Below are 19,539 nucleotides of genomic sequence, written 5' to 3' on the forward strand. Positions count from 1 at the left end.
TAACCCTAACATTAACTTTCACCCTAACCCTCATCCTGACACCAATACTCACCCTAAACCTAACCCTAAACCTAACCCTCAACCTCACCATAACCCTCAGCGTCACTCTAACCCTCACCCTAACCCTGAACCTCACCCACACCCTAACCCTCAACCTCACCCTCACCCTCACCCGAAACCTCACCCTTAACCTAGCCCTCACCATAACCCTAACCCTACACCTTACCTAACCGAAACCCAAACCCTCCCCCTCACCCTCACCCTATCCCTCACCCTAAATCAAACCCTAACTATTACCCTAACCTTAACCCTCACGCTAACCCTAACCCTCACCCTCATCCGCACCCTCACGGTCACCCTCACCCTAACCCTAACCCTCACACTCACCCTAAGCCTTACCACATTAACCCTCATCCTCACCTGAACCCGCAACTCAGGGTAACACTCACCCTCAACCAAAACATCACCCTAACCCTAACCATCACCCTAAACCTTACCCTAAACCTCACCCTAACCCTCACACTCACTCGAAACCTCACCTCATGGTAACCCTTACCCTCACCCAAAACATCACCCTAAACCTATCCCTCACCCTAACCCTAACCCTAACCCTATCCCTAAGGCTAAAACTCCCTCTAACCCTCAAACTCACCCTAATCCTCAATCTAAACATAATCCTAACACTTACCTAACCCAAACTCTCACCCTCACCCTCACTCTCACCCTAACCCTCACCCTCACTGTAGACCTCTGCCTAACCCTAACCCTAACCCTAACCCTCACACTCACACTCACACTCACAGTGAAACTATTCCTAACCCTAAAACTAATCCTAACCCTAAACTTCAACCTGACCATGACCCTCACCCTAACCCTAACCCTCACCCTAACCCAAACCCTCACCCTAACCCAAACTCTCACCCTAACCCTAACCCTAACCCTAATCCTCACCCAAACCCTAAAACTCACCCTAAACTTTACCCGAACCCTAACCGTAAACCTAACCCTCACCTTACCCCTCACCCTAACCCTAATTCAAACCATCACCCTAACCCTTACCCTCACCCTAACCCTCGTCCTAAACCTATCCCTAACACTAACCTTAAACCACACCATAACCCTCACCCTAACCATAATCCAACCTTAAACATCACGCTAACCCTAACACTCACCTCATGCTAACCCTCAACCTAACACTTACCCTCACCCTAACTCTAACCCTAAACCTAACCCTCACCCTCAACTTAACCCTAACTCTAACTCTCACCCTAACCCTAAACCTTACCCTAAACCTGACCCTATCCCAAACACTCACCCTAAGTCTAAACCTCACCCTAACCCTAATCCAAACCCTAAACCTCACCATCACCCTAACCTTCACCCTAACTTTACCCTCACCCTAACCCTCACACTAACCCTAACTCTAACCCTAACCCAAACCCTCACACTAACCCTAACCCTAACCCTAACCCTAAACATCACCATAATCCGCACCCTCACCCTAACCCTAAAACTCACCCTCATCCAAACCCTCACCCTAACACTTACCCTCACCCTAACCCTTACCCTCACCCTAAACCTAACACTAACACACTCCCTAACCCTCACCCTCCTTCTAACCCTCAAACTCAACCTAACACTCACCCTAACCCTTATCCTCACCCTAACCCTCAAGCTAAGCCTAACCCTAACACTAACACTAACCCTAAACTTAAACATTACCCTAACCCTAACCCTCACCCTCATCATAACCATCAGCCTTACAATTACCCTACCCCTAACCCTAACCGTAACCCTAACCCTCACGCTCACCTAACCCTTACCCTCACCGTAAACCTAACCCTAACCCAACCCCTCACCCTAACCCTCAGGCTAACCCTAAATTTAACAGTAATTCTCACTCTGACACTAAACCTAACCTTAACTCTAACCCTCATCCTCACCCTAACACTGTAACCCTCACCCTACCCTAATCCTCACCGACACCCTAACCCTCACACTCACCCTAACCCTTACCCTCACAGTAGCCATCAGCCGAACCCTAACCCTAACCCTAACACTCACCATAATCCTAACCCTTACCCAAACTCTCAACTTTATCCTAACCCTCACTATAACCCTTACCCTCAACCTAAAGGTAACCCTAATCCTAACCCTCACACTAAACCTTACCCAAACCTAATCCTCACCCTCACCCTCACCCTAACCCTAACCTCACCCTAACCATAACCCTATCCCTAAATCTCAGCCTCATCCTAACAATCCCCCTTACCCTTACCCTCACGTTAACCCTAACCCTAAACCTAACCCTCACACTAACTCTAACCCTTACACTAACACTCGCCCTCAGTCTAACCCTAAACGTTACCCTCACCCTACCCTAACACTAACACTAACCCTAACACTCACCAAAACCCTAATCCTAACACTAACCTTAAAACTAACCCTAACCCTCACCCTCACCCTAATCCTAAACCTAACCCTCAACCGCACCCTAACTCTATGCCTAACCCTAATCCTAACACTAATACTAAACATAACTCTCTCACACTAAACCTAAACCTATAAATAAACCTCACCCTTACACTCACTATAAATCTAACACTAACCCTCACCCTCACCGTAACCCTAAACAAAACCCTAACCCTCACCCTTCCCCTCACCCTAACACTTAATCTAAACCTAAACTCAACCTCACCCTAAGTGTAAACCTAACCATAAACCTCACCCTAACCCTAACACTCACCCCAAACCTAAACCTAAATTTCATCCTCACCCTAACACTCACCCTCACCCTAAGCCTATCCCTAACCCTCACCCTCATCCTAACCCTCACCCTTACCCTTACCCTCACGTTACCCCTAATCCTAACCCTAAAGCTAACCCTCACACTACCACTAAGGCTCACACTAACCCTAACAGTACCCCTCACCCTAACCCTCAACTTAAACCTAACTCTAACCCTTACCCTCACCCTAACCTTAACCCTCACCCTAACCCTCAACCTCCCACTCACTCTCACCCTTAACCTTACCCTTAACCTACCCCTCACCCTAACTCTCAACCTAAACCTAACCCTGAAACTAACCCTCACGCTAACCCTAACCCTCACCCTCATCATCAGCCTAACCCTAACCCAAACCCTAATCCTAAGCCTAAGCCTCACCCTCACCCTCACCCTAACCCTAACCACAACCATAACCCTCCTCCACCCCCTCCCCCTAACCATAAACCTAAACCTAACCTCACCTTAACATAACCATTACCCTCACCCTAATCCTAACCCTAACCCTAACACTAACCCTTACCCTAAACCTAACCCTAACATTAACCCTAACCCTCAAACTAAACCTAACCCTAAGCTTAACCCTAACCCTAACCCTCCTCCTCACCCTAAACCTCAACCTAACCCTTACCCTCATCCTCACCCTAACCCTCACAATAAACTTAACCCTAAACCTCACCCTCACACTCACCCTCACCCTCACTTTAAACCTCATTCTCAGCTTCAACCTCATCCTAACCCTAACCCTAAACCTCACCCTAACCTTAACCCTGACCCTAACATTAACCATAACACACACCCTAACCCTCATCCTAACCCTAACCCTAACCGTCACCCTCACCCTAAACCTAACCCTAACTCTAACCCTCAATCTAACCCAAATCTTCACCTCACCCTCTTCCTCACCCTCAGCCTTACCCTAACCCTAACTATAATCCTAACCCTATAACTCACCCTCACCCTCACGCTAATTCTAACCCTAAAGCTAACTTTAATCCGAAACCTCACCCTAACCCTAACTCTAACTTTCACCCTAACGCAAACACTCAACCGAACCCTAACCCTAATCGTCACCCTCACCTTAAATCCAAACCTCACCCTAACCTCAACCTAACCCTAACTCTAACCCTAACCCTAAACCTCACCCTAAACCTCACACTAACCCTTACCCTTACTCTAACACTAACCTTAACCCTAACCCTTACACTAATCCTAACCCTCACATTAACCCTATCTATTCCCCTCACTCTAACCCTCACCCTAAACCTCAACCTCACCTCAACCCTCACCCTAATCCTAACGCTAACCCTAACCTTCAACCTTACCCTAACCTTAACCCTCTCCCTCACTCTAACCGCCCCTGTCAAATTAACCCTCGCCTTTAACTTAACCATCATCCACAACCTAACCCTCACCCTCACCCTAACCCTCACCCTCTCCCTAACCCTCACGCTATCCCTAACCCTAAACCTAAGCCTAACCCTGAACCTCAACCTCACCCTCAACCTTATCCTTACCCTAACCCTCACACTAGCCCTCATCCTAACACTCATACTAACCCTAAACCGTACTCTCACCTTACCCTCATCCTAACCTTACCCTCACACTAACCCTATCCCTAACCATAACACTCACACTAAACCTAACCCTCACACTGACCCTAACCCTACCCCTCACACTAACCCTAAACCTAAACCTAACCCTAAACCTCACCCTAACCCTAAGCCTAATCCTAACCCTCACCCTCACCCTAGACCTCAACCTAACCCTAATCCTTACCCCAACCCTCACCCTAACCCTAAAACTCACCCTAACACTAATCCTCACCCTCACCCTAAACCTTACCCTAAACCTAAGCCTAACATTAACCCTAACTCTCACCCTAAACCTAACCCTTAACTTAACCCAAACCCTCAACCTAACCTTCATCCTAACCCTAAACCTAACCCTCCCCCTCCCCCTAAACCAAACCTTAACCCTTACCCTCATCCTCACCCTAAACCTCAAAATAAACCTATCCCTCGCTCTAACCCTAACACTAAACATCACCCTCACCCTCATCCTAACCCCTCAGCCTAACCCTAATCCAAACAGTAACCCTCACCCTCACTCTTAACCTAACCCTAACCCAAACCCTAAACCTACCCTCACACTCAATCTCACCCTCACCTTAAACCTCAGCCTCAGCCTCACCATCAACGTAAAATTAACCTTAACCCTAACACTCCCACTAACCCTAACTCTGACGCTAACCCTAACCCTAACCACACCCTAACCCTCACCCTCACCCTCACACTCACCCTAAACCTCAACCTCACCCTAGCCCTCACCCCAATCCTAAATCTAACCCTAACCCTCACCCTAACCCTAACCCTCACCCTAAACCTCATCCTCATCATAACCATCACCCTAAACCTTATCCTCACCCTCAACCTAAACTTCAACCTAACCCTAACCCTCACCCTAACCCTAATCCTACCCCTCACCTTAAACCTCATGCTAACCCTAACACTCATCCTAACCCTAACCCTAACCCTAACACTCATTCTGACCCTCAGCCTAACCCTAAAGCTAACCCTAATGCTAACCGTATTCCTCACCCTCACACTCACCCTAATTCTAACCCTAACCCTAACCCTAACCGTAACCCTCACCCTCACCCTCACCCTCAGACTAAACCTAACCCTCACCCTAAATCTTACCCTCACCCTACCCTAACCCTAACCCTAACCCTAAACCTAACTCTCACCCAAACCCTAATCCTAAAACTAAACCTAAACCTAACCCTAACCCTCACACTCACCCTAACACTCACCCTAATCCATACCCTAAACCTAACACTCAAACTCACCGTCACTCTAACACTCACACTAACCCTAACCCTCACCCCTACCCAAACCCGAACCCTCGACCTAACCATCACCCTCACACTAAACATCACCCTAACTCTAACCTGCACCCTAACCCTAACTCTCAAACTCAGCCTAAACCTAACCCTCACCCTAAACCTTACCCTAAACCTAACACTCACTCTCAACCTAACCCTCATCCTTACCCTTACCTTCACCCTCACCCTATAAGTAATCCTAACACTAACCCTCACCATAACCCTCATCCTAACCCTAAACCAAACCCTAAACCTCACCCTAACCCTCACCCTAACCCTAACCCTAACCCTCACCCTCAACCTAACCCTCACATTAACACTTACCTTCACCCTAACACTAACATTAACCTTCACATTAACCCTAACCTCACCCTAACCCTCATCCTAACCCTAACCCTAACCCTCACCGTCACCCTCACCCTAAACCTAACCCTAATCCTAACCCACAACCTAACCCAAATCCTCACCCTCACCTTCTCCCTCACCCTCAGTCTAACCCTAACACTAACCGTAATCCTAACCCTAACCCTCATCCTCACCATCACCCGAACCCTCAACCTAAACCAAACCCTAAACCTAACGCTCACCCTAACCCTAACCCTCACACTGACCCTTAACGCTAACCCTAAACCTAACTCTCACCTTCACCCTAACCCTAAACAAAACCCTAACCGTAAATGTCACCCTACTCCTCACCCTAACCCTTAACCTACCCCTAATCCTCACCCTCACCCTAACCCTAAAACTAACCCTCACCCTCACCGTAACCCTAACCCTCACCCTAACCCTAACCCTAAACCTAATCCTCACCCTAACACACACCCTCACCATAAACCTATCCCTAACCCTCACCCTCATCCTAAGCCTAACCCTTACCCTTACCCTCACGGTAACCCTAACCCTAACCCCAATCCTAACCCTCACACTAACACTAAGGCTCACACTAACGCTAACCCTACCCCACATCTAAACCTCAACCTAAACCTAACCCTAAACCTAACGCTCACGCTAACCCTCACCCTCACCCTCAGCCTAAAACTAACCCAAACCATAATCCTAAACCTCAGCCTCACCCTCAACCTCACCTTCACCCTAAACTTAATCCCAACCCTAAACCTCACCCTCACCCTCACCCTAAACTTAAACCTAACCCTAACCCTCACCCTAACCCTAAATCTCACCCTAAACCTAACCATAACTCTCACCCTAACCCTAACCCTTACCCTTACCCTAAACCTAACCCTAACATTAACCCTAACCCTCACCCTAAACCTAAACCTAAACTTAACCCTAACTCTCACCCTAAACCTCACCCTAACCCTAACCCTCCCCCTCACCCTAAACCTCAACCTAACCCTTACCCTCATCCTCAACCTAATCCTCACAAGAAACCTAGCCCTCAACCTAACCCTAACACTAAACCTCACCCTCACCCTAACCCTAAACCAAACACTAATCCTAACACTAACCCTCACCCTCACCCTCAAGCTAACCCTAAACCGAACCCTACTCCTGACCCTCACACTCACCCTCATCCTCAAGTTAAACCTCAGCTTCAGCCTAACACTAACCATAACCCTTCCCCTCACCCTAACACTTAAACTAACCCTAAACCTCACCCTCACACTAACTCTAAACCTAATCCTAACCCTCACCCTAACTGTAACCCTGACCCTAACAATAACCATAACTCACACCCTATCCCTCACCCAAACCGTAACCTTCACCCAAACCCTAAACCTACCCCTCATCTTAACCCTTATCCTAAACCGAAGCCTAACCCTAACATTCACCCTAACCCTAACCTAACCCTAACACTCTCCCTCAACTTCAGCATAACCCTAAACCTAACTCTAATAATAAACCTATAACTGACCATCACCCTCACCCTAATTCTAACCCTAAACCTAACCCTAACCCTCACCCTCAATCTAACCCTAACTCTAACTCTCACCCTAACCCTAACCCTCACACTAACCCTAACCCTAACCGTCGCCCTCACCCTAAAATTAAACCTTACTCTAACCCTCAACCTAACCCTAACTCTAAACCTAAACCTAAACCTCACCCTAACCCTTACCCTCATTCTAACCTTAACCCAACCCTAACCCTCACACTAATCCTAACCCTCACACTAATCCTAACCCTCACCTCAACCCTAACTATACCCCTCACCCTAACCCTCACCCTAACCCTCACCCTAACATTAATACGAACCCGAACCTTTACAGTAACCCTAACCTTAACCATCGCTCTCACGCTAACCCTCCCTGTCAACCTAAACCTCACCTTAACCCTAACCCTCAACTACAATCCAACCCTCCCCGTCACCCAAACCCTCACCCTATCCCTAACCCTAAGCCTAACCCTAACCCTCACCCTCAACCTCACCCTCAACCTAACCCTAACCCTAAACCTCACAGTAACCCTCACCCTAACACTCATGCTAACCCTAAACCTCACTCTCACCCTACCCTCATCCTAACCCTTACCCTCACCGTAACCCTATCCCTAACCATAACACTCACACTAAACCTAAACCTCACCCTACCCCTCACCCTAACCCTAAGCCTAACCCTAACCCTCACCCTAACCCTAAACCTCACCCTAACCCTAACACTCACCCTCACCCTAACCCTTACCCTAAACCTAACCCTAATATTAACCCTAACTCTCACCCTAAACCTAACCCTTAACTTAACCCTCACCCTCGCCATAACCCTCACCCTAACCCTAACCCTAACCCTAACCCTGCCCCTCATCCTAACCCTAAACCTAACCCTTACACTCATCCTCACCCAAACCCTCACCATAAACCTATCCCTCACCCTAACCCTAACACTACCCATCACCCTCACATTCACCATCACCCTCAGCCTAACCCAAACCCTAACCCTAATCCAAACACTAACACTCACAGTCACCCTAAACCTAACGCTAACCCAAAACCTAACCCTCCCCTCACACTGACCCTCACCCTCACCTTAAACCTCAGCCTCAGCCTCACCCTCAACTTAACCCTAAACTTAACCCTAACAAGCACACTAACCATAACCCTGACCCTAACACTAAACCACACCATAACCCTCAAGCTCACCCTAACCTTCAACCTCACCATAGCCCTCACCCTAATCCTAACTCTAAACCTAACCCTCACCCTAACCCTAACCTTCACCCTAACCCTCACCCTCATCCTAACCCTCACCCTAAACCTTACCCTCACCCTAACCATAAACTTCACACTAACCCTAACCATCTCCCTAACCCTAAACATACCCCTCACCCTAACCCTCATCCTAACCCTAAGCCTAACCCTAACACGCACACTAAACCTAACCCTAACCCTAACACTCATTTTGACCCTCAGCCTAAACCTAACCCTCACCCTAATCCTAACCCTATTCCTCACCCTCACACTCACCCTAATTCTAACCCTAACCCTAACCCTAGCTATACTCCTCACCCTAACCCTCACCCTAACCCTAAACCTAACCCTAACACTCACCCTCACCCTCACCCTCATCCTAAGCCTATCCCTCACCCTAAATCTTACCCTCACCCTACCCTAACCCTAATCCCAAACCTAACCCTAACAATCACCCAAACCCTAATCCTAATACTAACACTAACCCTAACCCTAACCATCACCCTCAACCTAACACTCACCCTAACATTTACCCTAAACCTAACACTCAAATTCACTGTCACTCTAACACTCACCCTAACCCTAACCTTCACCCGCATCCTAACCCTCACCATCAACCAAACGCTCACCCTCAACCTAACCATCACCCTCACACTAAACATCACCCTAAACTTAACCCTCAACCTCACCCTAACCCTAACTCTAACTCTCACCCTAACCCTAACCCTCACCCTAACCCTAACCCTAACCGTTACCCTTACCCTAAATCTAAACCTCACCCTAACCATCAACCTAAAACTAACTCTACCCCTAACATTAAACCTCACATTAAACCTCATCCTAACCCTTACCCTCACTCTAACCCTAACCCTAACCCTCACACTAATCCAAACCCTAACCTTAACACTTGCCCTCACTCTAACCCTCCCTGCCAACCTAACCCTCACCTTTACCTTAACTGTCACCCACAATCCAACCCTCACCCTATCCCTAACCCTAACCCTAACCCTAACCCTCAACCTCACCCTCAACTTTACCCTAAACCTAACCCTCACACTAACCCTCACCCTAACACTCATGCTAACCCTAAACTTCACTCTCACCCTACCCTCATCCTAACCCTTACCCTCACCCTAAACCTATCCCTAAGCATAACACTCACAATAAACCTAACCCTCACCCTAAACCTAACCCTACCCCTCACTCTGACACTAAACCTAACACTAACCCTAAAGCTCACCCTATACCTAAGCCTAAACCTAACCTTCACCTTCACCCTAACCCTAACCCTAAACCAAACTGTAACCCTAACCCTCATGCTAACTCCCATCCTAACCCTAAAGCTAACCCTAACCCTCACCCTAACCCTAACCCTAAACCTAAACCTAACCGTAACCCTCACCCTAACCCTAACCCTAACCCAACCTTTACCCTAAACCTAACCTGAAAATTAACCCTAAACCTCACCCTAAACCTAAAACTAAACTTAACCCTAACTCTCACCCTAAAGCTCACCCTAACCCTAACCCTAACCCTAATTCTCCCCCTCACCCTAAACCTCAACCTAAACATTACCCTCATCCTTACCCTAACCCTTACAAGAAACCTAACCCTCACACTAATCCTAACACTAAACCTCACCTTCACCTTCACGCTCACCCTCAGCCTAACCCTAACCCTAACACTAGTCCAAACACTAACCCTCAACCTCACCCTCAAGCTAAACCTAACCTGAAACCTAATCCTGACCCTCAACCTCACCCTCAACCTCACGTTAAACCTCACCTTCAGCCTCAACCTCACCCTAAACCGAACCATAACCCGAAACCTCACGCTAACTATAAACCTCAACCCAAACCTCAACCTAACCCTAACTCTAACCCTAACCATCAGCCTGACCCTGGTCCTCACCCTAACCCTAACCCTCACCCTAACTCTAACCCTCACCCTAACCCTCACCCTCATCCTAACCCGAACCCTAACCCATAAACTTACACTAACCCTAGGCCTCACCCTAACCGTAACCCTACTCCTCTCTTTAACCCTCATCCTAACCCTAACCCTAACCCTAACAATCACCCTGAGCCTCAGCCTAACCCAAACCCTAACCCTTACCCTAATCCTAAAACTAACCCTCACCCTCACACTCACCCTTATTCTAACTCTAACCCTAACCATAACTATACCCCTCACCTGAAACCTCAGCCTAACCCTAAACCTAACCCTAAGCCTCACCCTCACCCTCAGCCTCAGCCTAACCCTAACCCTCACCCTAAACCTTACCTGCACCCTACCCTAACCCTAACCCTAACCCTAAATTTCACCCAAAACCTAAACCTCACACTAACCTTAAATCTAACCCTAAACCTCACCCTCACCCTAACCCTTACCCTAAACCTAACCCTCAAACTCACCGTCACTCTAACACTCACACTAACCTTAACCCTCACCCACAACCTAACCCTAACCCTACCCTCACCCTCACCCTAACCCTCACAGTAACCCTTACCCTCACCTTAACCCTAACACTGTACCTCACACTAACCCTAACCCTCATCCTAACCATAACCCTAGGCCTTACCCTACCCCTCATCCTAACCCTACACCTAAACCTAACACTCACCGTCAACCTCACCCTAAACCTAAACCTCCCCCTTTCCCAAAACCTCACCCTCACCCTCACCCTCAGTCTAACCCTAACCCTAAAACTACCCTTAACCCTAATCCTAACCCGCATCCTCACCCTAACACTCACCCTCACCCTAAACCTATCCTTAACCCTCACCCTCATCCTAACCCTCATCCTTACACTTACACTCACGGTAACCCTAACCCTAACACTAATCCTAACCTCAAACTAACATTAAGGTTCACACTAAGCCTAACCCTATCTCTCACCATAACCCTCAACCTAAAAGAAACCCTAACCCTAAACCTCAACCTAACCATAAACCTCAGCCTAACCCTCACCCTCAACCTCACCCTAAACCTGAACCTAACCCTCAGGCTAGCCCTTAACCTAAACTTAACCCTAACCCTAACACTCACGCTAACCCTCACCCTCACCCTCAGCCTAAACCTAACCGAAACACTAATCCAAACCCTAAGCCTCACCCTCCCCCTCCCCCTCACTCTAACCCTAATCCCAAACCTAAACCTCACTCTCACCCCCACCCTAACCCTAAACCTAACCCTAACCCTCACCCTAACCCTAACCCTCACCGTAAACCTAACCGTAACCCTCGCCCTAAACATAACCCTAACCCTAACCCTTACCCTAAACCTAACTCTAACATTATCCCTAACCCTCACCCTAAACCTAAACCTAAACTTAACCCTAACCCTCACCCTCACACTAACCCTAACCCTCACCCTCACCCTAACCCTCAACCTAACCCTTACCTTCATCCTCACCTTAACCCTCACCATAAACTTAACGCTCGACCTCACCCTCACGATCACCCTCTGCCTAACCCTATCCCTAACACCAATCCAAAAACTAATCCTCACCCTCACCCTCAAGTTAATCCTATCCTGAACCCTCACCCTCACCCTCACACGCACCATCAAACTCACCTTAAACCTCAGCCTCAGCATCAACCTCACCCTAACCCCAACCATAACCCTTACAAAAGCGAAACCCTGATCCTAAATCTAACCCAAAACCCACACCCTAACCCTCACCCTCACCCTAGCCCTCAACCTAACCCTAACCCTAACTCTAACTCTCACCCTAACCCCAACTTTCACCCTAACCCTAAACCTAACACTCAACCTCACCCTAACTCTAAACATCATCCTAACCCTCAACCTAATGCTAACTCTAGCCATAACCCTAAACCACACCCTAAACCTCACCCTAGCGTTCATGTTAACCCTAAACCTAACTCTCACCCTACCCTAATCCTAACCCTTACCCTCACCCTAACCCTATCCCTAACCATAACCCTCACACTAAACCTAACCCTCCCCATAATCCTAAACCTAACCCTCACACTAATCCTAACCCTAAACCTAATCTGCACTCTCAAGTTAACCCTTACCCTCACCCTAACCCTCACCCTAACCCTAACCCTAATCCAAACTCTAACCTTAACCTTAAACATCACCCTAACCCTTACCCTAATCCTAAACCTCATCCTCATCCTAACCCTCATCCTAACATTTACCCTCACCATAATCCTAAACCCGACCCTCACCCTCACCGTAACCGTTAACCTCACTGTAACCCTAACCCCAATCATAAAACTACCCCTCACCCTAAGCTTCATCCTAACACTAACAGTAATCCTAATCCTCACCCTGTCCCTAACCCTAACCCGAACCCTTACCCTCACCCTCAATCTAAAAATCACTGTCACCCTAATCCTCACCCTACCCTAAACCTCAACGACAACCTAACCCTCACCCTCACCCTCACCCTCACCCTTACCCTAACCCTCACCCTCACTCTAGTCCTGGCCTAACGGTAAACCAAACCCTAATCATTACCCTAACCCTAAACCTAACCCTAACTGTCACACTAACCCTAACGTTAACACTAACCCTAACCCTAACCCTCACACTAACCCTCATCCTAAACCTAACCCTAACCCTCACGCTCATCCTAACCCTAACCCTAACCCTCACCCTAACCCTAAACCTCACCATCACACTCACCCTCAACCTAACCCTAAACCTAGCCCTCAACCTAAACCTCATCATAACACTAACCCTAACCCTAATACACACACTAAACCTAAACCTAACACTAAACCTCACACTCAACCTCATCCTCACCCTAAGCTAACCCTACACTTCACACTAACCCTCATCCTAACCCTAACCATAACCCTAGCCCTAACCGTCACCCTCACCCTAAACCTAACCCTAACACTTACCCTCAACCTAAACCAAACCCTCATCCTCACCCTCACCCTCAGTCTAACCCTAACCCTAACCGTAATCTTAACCCTAACCCTCACCTTCACCCTCCCCCTAACCTCACCCTAAGCCTAACCCTCACCCTAACCCTAACCCTCACCCTAAACCTCACGCTAACCCTAACCCTAACTCTCACGTTCACCCTAACGCTAAACTAAACCCTAACCCTAAACCTCACCCTACCCCTCACACAAACCCTTAACCTAACCCTAATCCTAACCATCACCCTAACCCTAAAACTAACCCTCACCCTCACCCTAACCCTAACCCTCACCCTAACCCTAACCCTAACCTTCATTCTCACCCGAACACTCACCTTCATCCTAAACACATCCCTAACCCTCACCCTCATCCTAACCCTCACCTTTACACTTACCCTCACTGTAACCCTAACCCTAAACCTAATCCTAACCCTCACACTTACACTAAGGCTCACACTAACCCTATCCCTACCCCTCACCCTAACCCTTAACCTAAACCTAAACCTGACCCTAACCCTCACCGTCACCCAAACCCTCACCCTACCCTAACCCTCAGTGACACCCTCACCCTCACCTTCTCTCTCACCCTCACCATAAACTTCACCCTCACCCTAGCCCTCAGCCTAACCCTAACCCTAAACCTATCCCTAACCCTCACAATAACCCTAACCCTCACACTAACCCTAACCCTACCCCTCACACTAACCCTCATCCTGAACCTAACCCTAACCCTCACCCTAACCCTTACCCTAAAAATAACACTCACCCTAACACTAAACCTCACCCTCACCCGCAAACTCAACCTAACTGTAAACCTACACCTTACCCTAAACCTCATCCTAACCCTAACCCTAACCCTAACACTCACACTTATCCTAAACCTAGCCTTAAACCTCACCCTCACCCTCACTATCAGCCTATCACGAAACCTCACCCTAACCCACACCCTAGCCTAACCCTCACCTACACCCTAAACCTTACCCTCACCCTCACACTCAGCCTAAGCCTCACCCTAAACCTAGCCCTCAGCCTAACCCATACACTAACCCTAACACTAACCCTAACCCTCCCCCTAACCCTCACCCTCACACTAAACCTAAGCCTAAGCCAAACACTCACCCTAACACTCAACCAAACCCTAACCCTAACACTAACCCTAACCCTTACTCTAACACTAACATTTAGCCTAACCCTAACCCTCACCCTACCCTACCCATAACCCGAACCCAAACCCGAACCCTAAGCCTCACCCTCACCCTCACCCTAACTCTAAACCTCACCCTAACCCTCAACCTAATCATAACTCTAACACAAACCCTAAAACTCCCGCTAAACCTCACCCTAATCCTTACCCTCACTCTAACCCTAAACCTAACCCTAACCCTCACACCAATCCTAACCTTCACCCTAACCCTAACTATAACCCTCACCCTAACACTAATACGAACCCTAACCATCACCCTAACTCTAACCTTAATCCTCACCCTCACTCTAACCCTCCCCGTCAATCTAACCCTGACCCTTACCCTAGCCCTCACACACAACCCAACCCTCACCCTCACCTAAAAACTCCCCCAATCCCTAACCATAACCTTAAACCTAACCCACAACCTCAACCTCACCCTCACAATAACCCTAACCCTAACCCTCATCCTAAGCCTAACCCAGACCCTAACACTAACACTAAGCCTAACCCTCACCCTCACCCTAACACTTACCCTAACCCTAAGCCTAATCCTAACCCTCACCCTTACCCTAACCCTCACCCTCACCCTCAAACTCACCCTAACCCTCACCCTTACACTACTCCTCACCCTAATCCTAACTTTGACCCTAACACTCACCCAAACCCTAACAATAACACTAAAACTAAACCTAACCATCAAACACACCGTCACATTAACACTCACCCTAATCCTAATTCTCACCCACGACATAACCCTCACCCTCACTCGAACACGAACACTCACCCTACACCTCACGCTCACACTAAACATCACCTAACCCTAACCCGCACACTAACCCTAACCCTAACACTCACGCTATCCCTAACTCTCAACCTCACCCTAACCATAAGCCTCAGCCTAACCCTAAACCTCACACTCATCCTAACCCTCACCATTCCACTTACCCTCATGGTAAGCCTAACCCGAACTCTAACCCTCACACTAACCATAACTCTCAAACTAACCCTAACCCTACCCCTCACCCTAACCCTCATACTAAACCTAACACTAGCCCTAACACTCACCCTAACACTAATCCTAACCCTAACTCTCACCCTCACCCTCACCCTCACCTTCATCTTAAACCTCAGCCTCAGCCTCAACCTCAACCTAACCCTAACCCTAACCATAACCCTCACCCTAATGGTAACCCTGAACCTAACCCTAACCCTAACCCACACCCTTACCCTCACCCTCACCCTCACCCTCAAACTAACCCTCACCCTCAACCTAGCCCTCACCCTAACCCTAACTCTAACCGTAACACACACCCAAACCCTAAATCTAACACTCACCCTAACCCTAATCCTCACCAAAACCCTAACCTACACCCTCACCCGAACCCTCATGCTAAACCTAACCCTAAACGTAACCCTCACGCTAACATTAACCTTCACCCTCATGCTCAGCCTGACCCTAAGCCAAACTCTAATCGAAGCCTAAGCCTCACCCTCACCCTCACCCTAACCCAAACACTAATCCTAACCCTAAGCCTCACCCTCAGCCTCACCCTAACCCTAAGCCTAAATCTAACCCTCACCCTAAGCATTACCCTCTCCCTAAACCTAACAGTGACCCTCACACTAACCCTAAGCCTAACTTTAACATTCACCCTAACCCTAAACCTAAGACACACCCTGACCCTCAGCCTAACCCTAACCCTAACCCAAATCTGAACCCTATTCCTCATGCTCACAATCACCCTAATTCTAAACCTATCTCTAACCCTAACTATACCCCTCACCCTAACCCTCACCCTAACCCTAAACCTAACCCTATCCCTCACCCTCACCCTTACCCTCAACCTAAAACTAGCCCACACCCTAAAACTTACCCTCACCTTACCCTAACCCTAACCCTAACCCTACCCCTAACACTCACGCAAACCCTAACCCTAACACTAACCCTAACCCTCAACCTCACCCTAACACTCACCCTAACCCTTACCCTAAACCTAACCTTCAAACTCACGGTCACCCTAACACTCACCCTAACCCTAACTCTCACCCACACCCTAACCCTTAGCCTCACCCGAACTCTCACCCTCACCCTAAACCTCACCCTCACACTAAACATCACCCTAAACCTAACCGACACCCTAACCCTAACCCCCACCCTAACCCTAACCCTAAACCTCAACCTAATCCTAATCCTCACCCTCACCCTTAACCTAAGCAAAACCCTAAGCCTAACACTAATCCTAAACCTAACACTCACCCTCACCCTAAACCTAAACCTATCAGTAAACCTCACATCACACTCACCCTAACCCTAATCCTAACCCTCACCCTCACACTAACCCTAAGCAAAATCCTAACCTTAAACCTCACCCTACCCCTCACCCTAACCCTTAACCTAACCCTAACCCTCACCCTCAAACTCACCTTCACGCTAACCCACACACTAAGCCTAGACCTTACCCTAAAACTAACTCTAACCCTAAACCTTACCCGAACCCTAACCCTCACCCTAAACCTACCCCTACCCCTCACCTTAACCCTCATCCTAACCCTAAGCCTTTACCTAACACTCACCAAATCAATAACGTTAACCCTAACACTCAACCTGTCACTCAGCCTAACACTAATACGAAACCTAACCACCACCCTAAACCTAACCTTATCCTTCGCCATCACTCTAACCCTCCCCTTCAACTTAACCATCACCTTTACCCTAACCCTCACCCACAACCCAACCCTCAGCCTATGCCTAACTCTAACACTAAACCTAACCCTCACCCTCAAACTCACTCTCACCCTAACCCTAACCCTAACCCTACCATAACCCTAACCCAGACCCTAACCCTAACCATAACCCTCACCCTCACACTCACCCTAACCCTAACCCTAACCCTAAGCCTAAGCCTAATCCTAACCCTCACCTTCACACTAGCCCTCACCCTAACACTAATACTAACCCTAACCCTCACCCTAAACCTAAACCTCACCCTAACCCTAACCCTCACACTAACCCTAAACCTGACCCTAAACATAACGCTAACATTAACCCTAACTCTCACCGTAAACCTAAACTTTAACTTAACCCTAATCCTCACCCTAACCCTCAACCTAACACTAACCCTAAACCTAACCCTCTCCCTCACCATAACCCTGAACATAACCCTTACACTCATCCTCACCCTAACACTCAAAATAAACCTAACCCTCACCCTAACCCTAACACTAACATTCACACTCACCCTCATGCTCACCCTAACCCTAACACTAATCCAAACACTAATCTTCACGCTTAAGCTCAACCTAACCCTAACCCAAACTCTAACCCTCACCCTCACACCAACTTTCAACCTCACCTTAAACCTCATCCTCAGCCTAAACCTCACGCTAACTCTAACCCTAACCTAACCCTCACCCTCACCATAACCCTGACCCTAAACCCAACCCTAACCCACCCCCTATCCCTCACCCTCCCCCTCATCCTCCCTCTAAACCTCACCCTCATCCTAGCCCTCACCCTAATCCTAACTCTAACCCTAAACCTCACCCTAACCCTAATCCTCACCCTAATCCTCACCCTCACCCTAACCCTTATCCTCATCCTAACAGTAACTCTCAACCTAACCCTAAATCTACCCCTCACCATAAATTTCATCCTAGTCCTAAGCCTAAACCTAACACTCACCCTGACCCTCAGCCTAACCCTAACACTAACCCTAATCCGAACCCTATTACTCACCCTCACACTCACCCTAATTCTCACCCCTAACCCTATCTATACCCCTTACCATAAACCTCATCCTAACTCTAAACCAAACCCTATCCCTAACCCTCACCCTCACCCTAACCCTCACCCTCACCCTAACCCTAACTCTAACTCTCACCCTAACCCTAACCCTCACCCTAAACCTAACCCTAACCATCACCCACAACCTAACTCTAAACCTCACCCTAACCCTCATCCTAACCGTAACTCAAAGCCTAACCCTAAACCTCACCCTAAACCTCAACCTAACCCTTATGCTCACTCTAACCTTAACCCTAACCATCACACTAATCCTAACCCTCACCTTAACCCAAACTATACCCCTCACCCTAACCCTCACCCTAACACTAATACAAAAATTATCCATCACCCTAACCCTACCCTTAACCTCTCCCTCACTCTAACCCTCACCTTCAATCTAACCCTCACCTTTACCCTAACCCTCACCCACAACCCAAACCTCACCCTCACCCAAACCCTCACCGTAACCCTAACCCTAACGCTAACTCTCACACTAACCCTAACCCAGATCCTAAGCCTAACCCTAACCTTCACCCTCACCCTCACCCTAACCCTAACCCTAACACTCACACTAGCCCTCATATTAACAGTCATGCTAACCCTGAAACTCAATCTCACTCTACCGTCATCCTAACCCTTACCGTCACCTTAATCCTATCCATAACCATAACCCTCCCATTAAACCTAACCGTCACTCTAACCCTAACCCTACCCCTCACACTAACCCTAACCCTAACCCTAATGTGCATCCTCAACCTAACCCTTAGCATTACCCTAAAACTCACCCTAAAATTAACCCTAACCCTAACCCAAAACTTAACCTTAAACATCAACCTAACCCTTACCCT

Source organism: Dipodomys merriami, unplaced genomic scaffold, assembly GCF_024711535.1.
Source record: "Dipodomys merriami isolate MVZ:Mamm:240054 unplaced genomic scaffold, mDipMer1.0.p SCAF_54, whole genome shotgun sequence".
NCBI lineage: Eukaryota > Metazoa > Chordata > Mammalia > Rodentia > Heteromyidae > Dipodomys > Dipodomys merriami.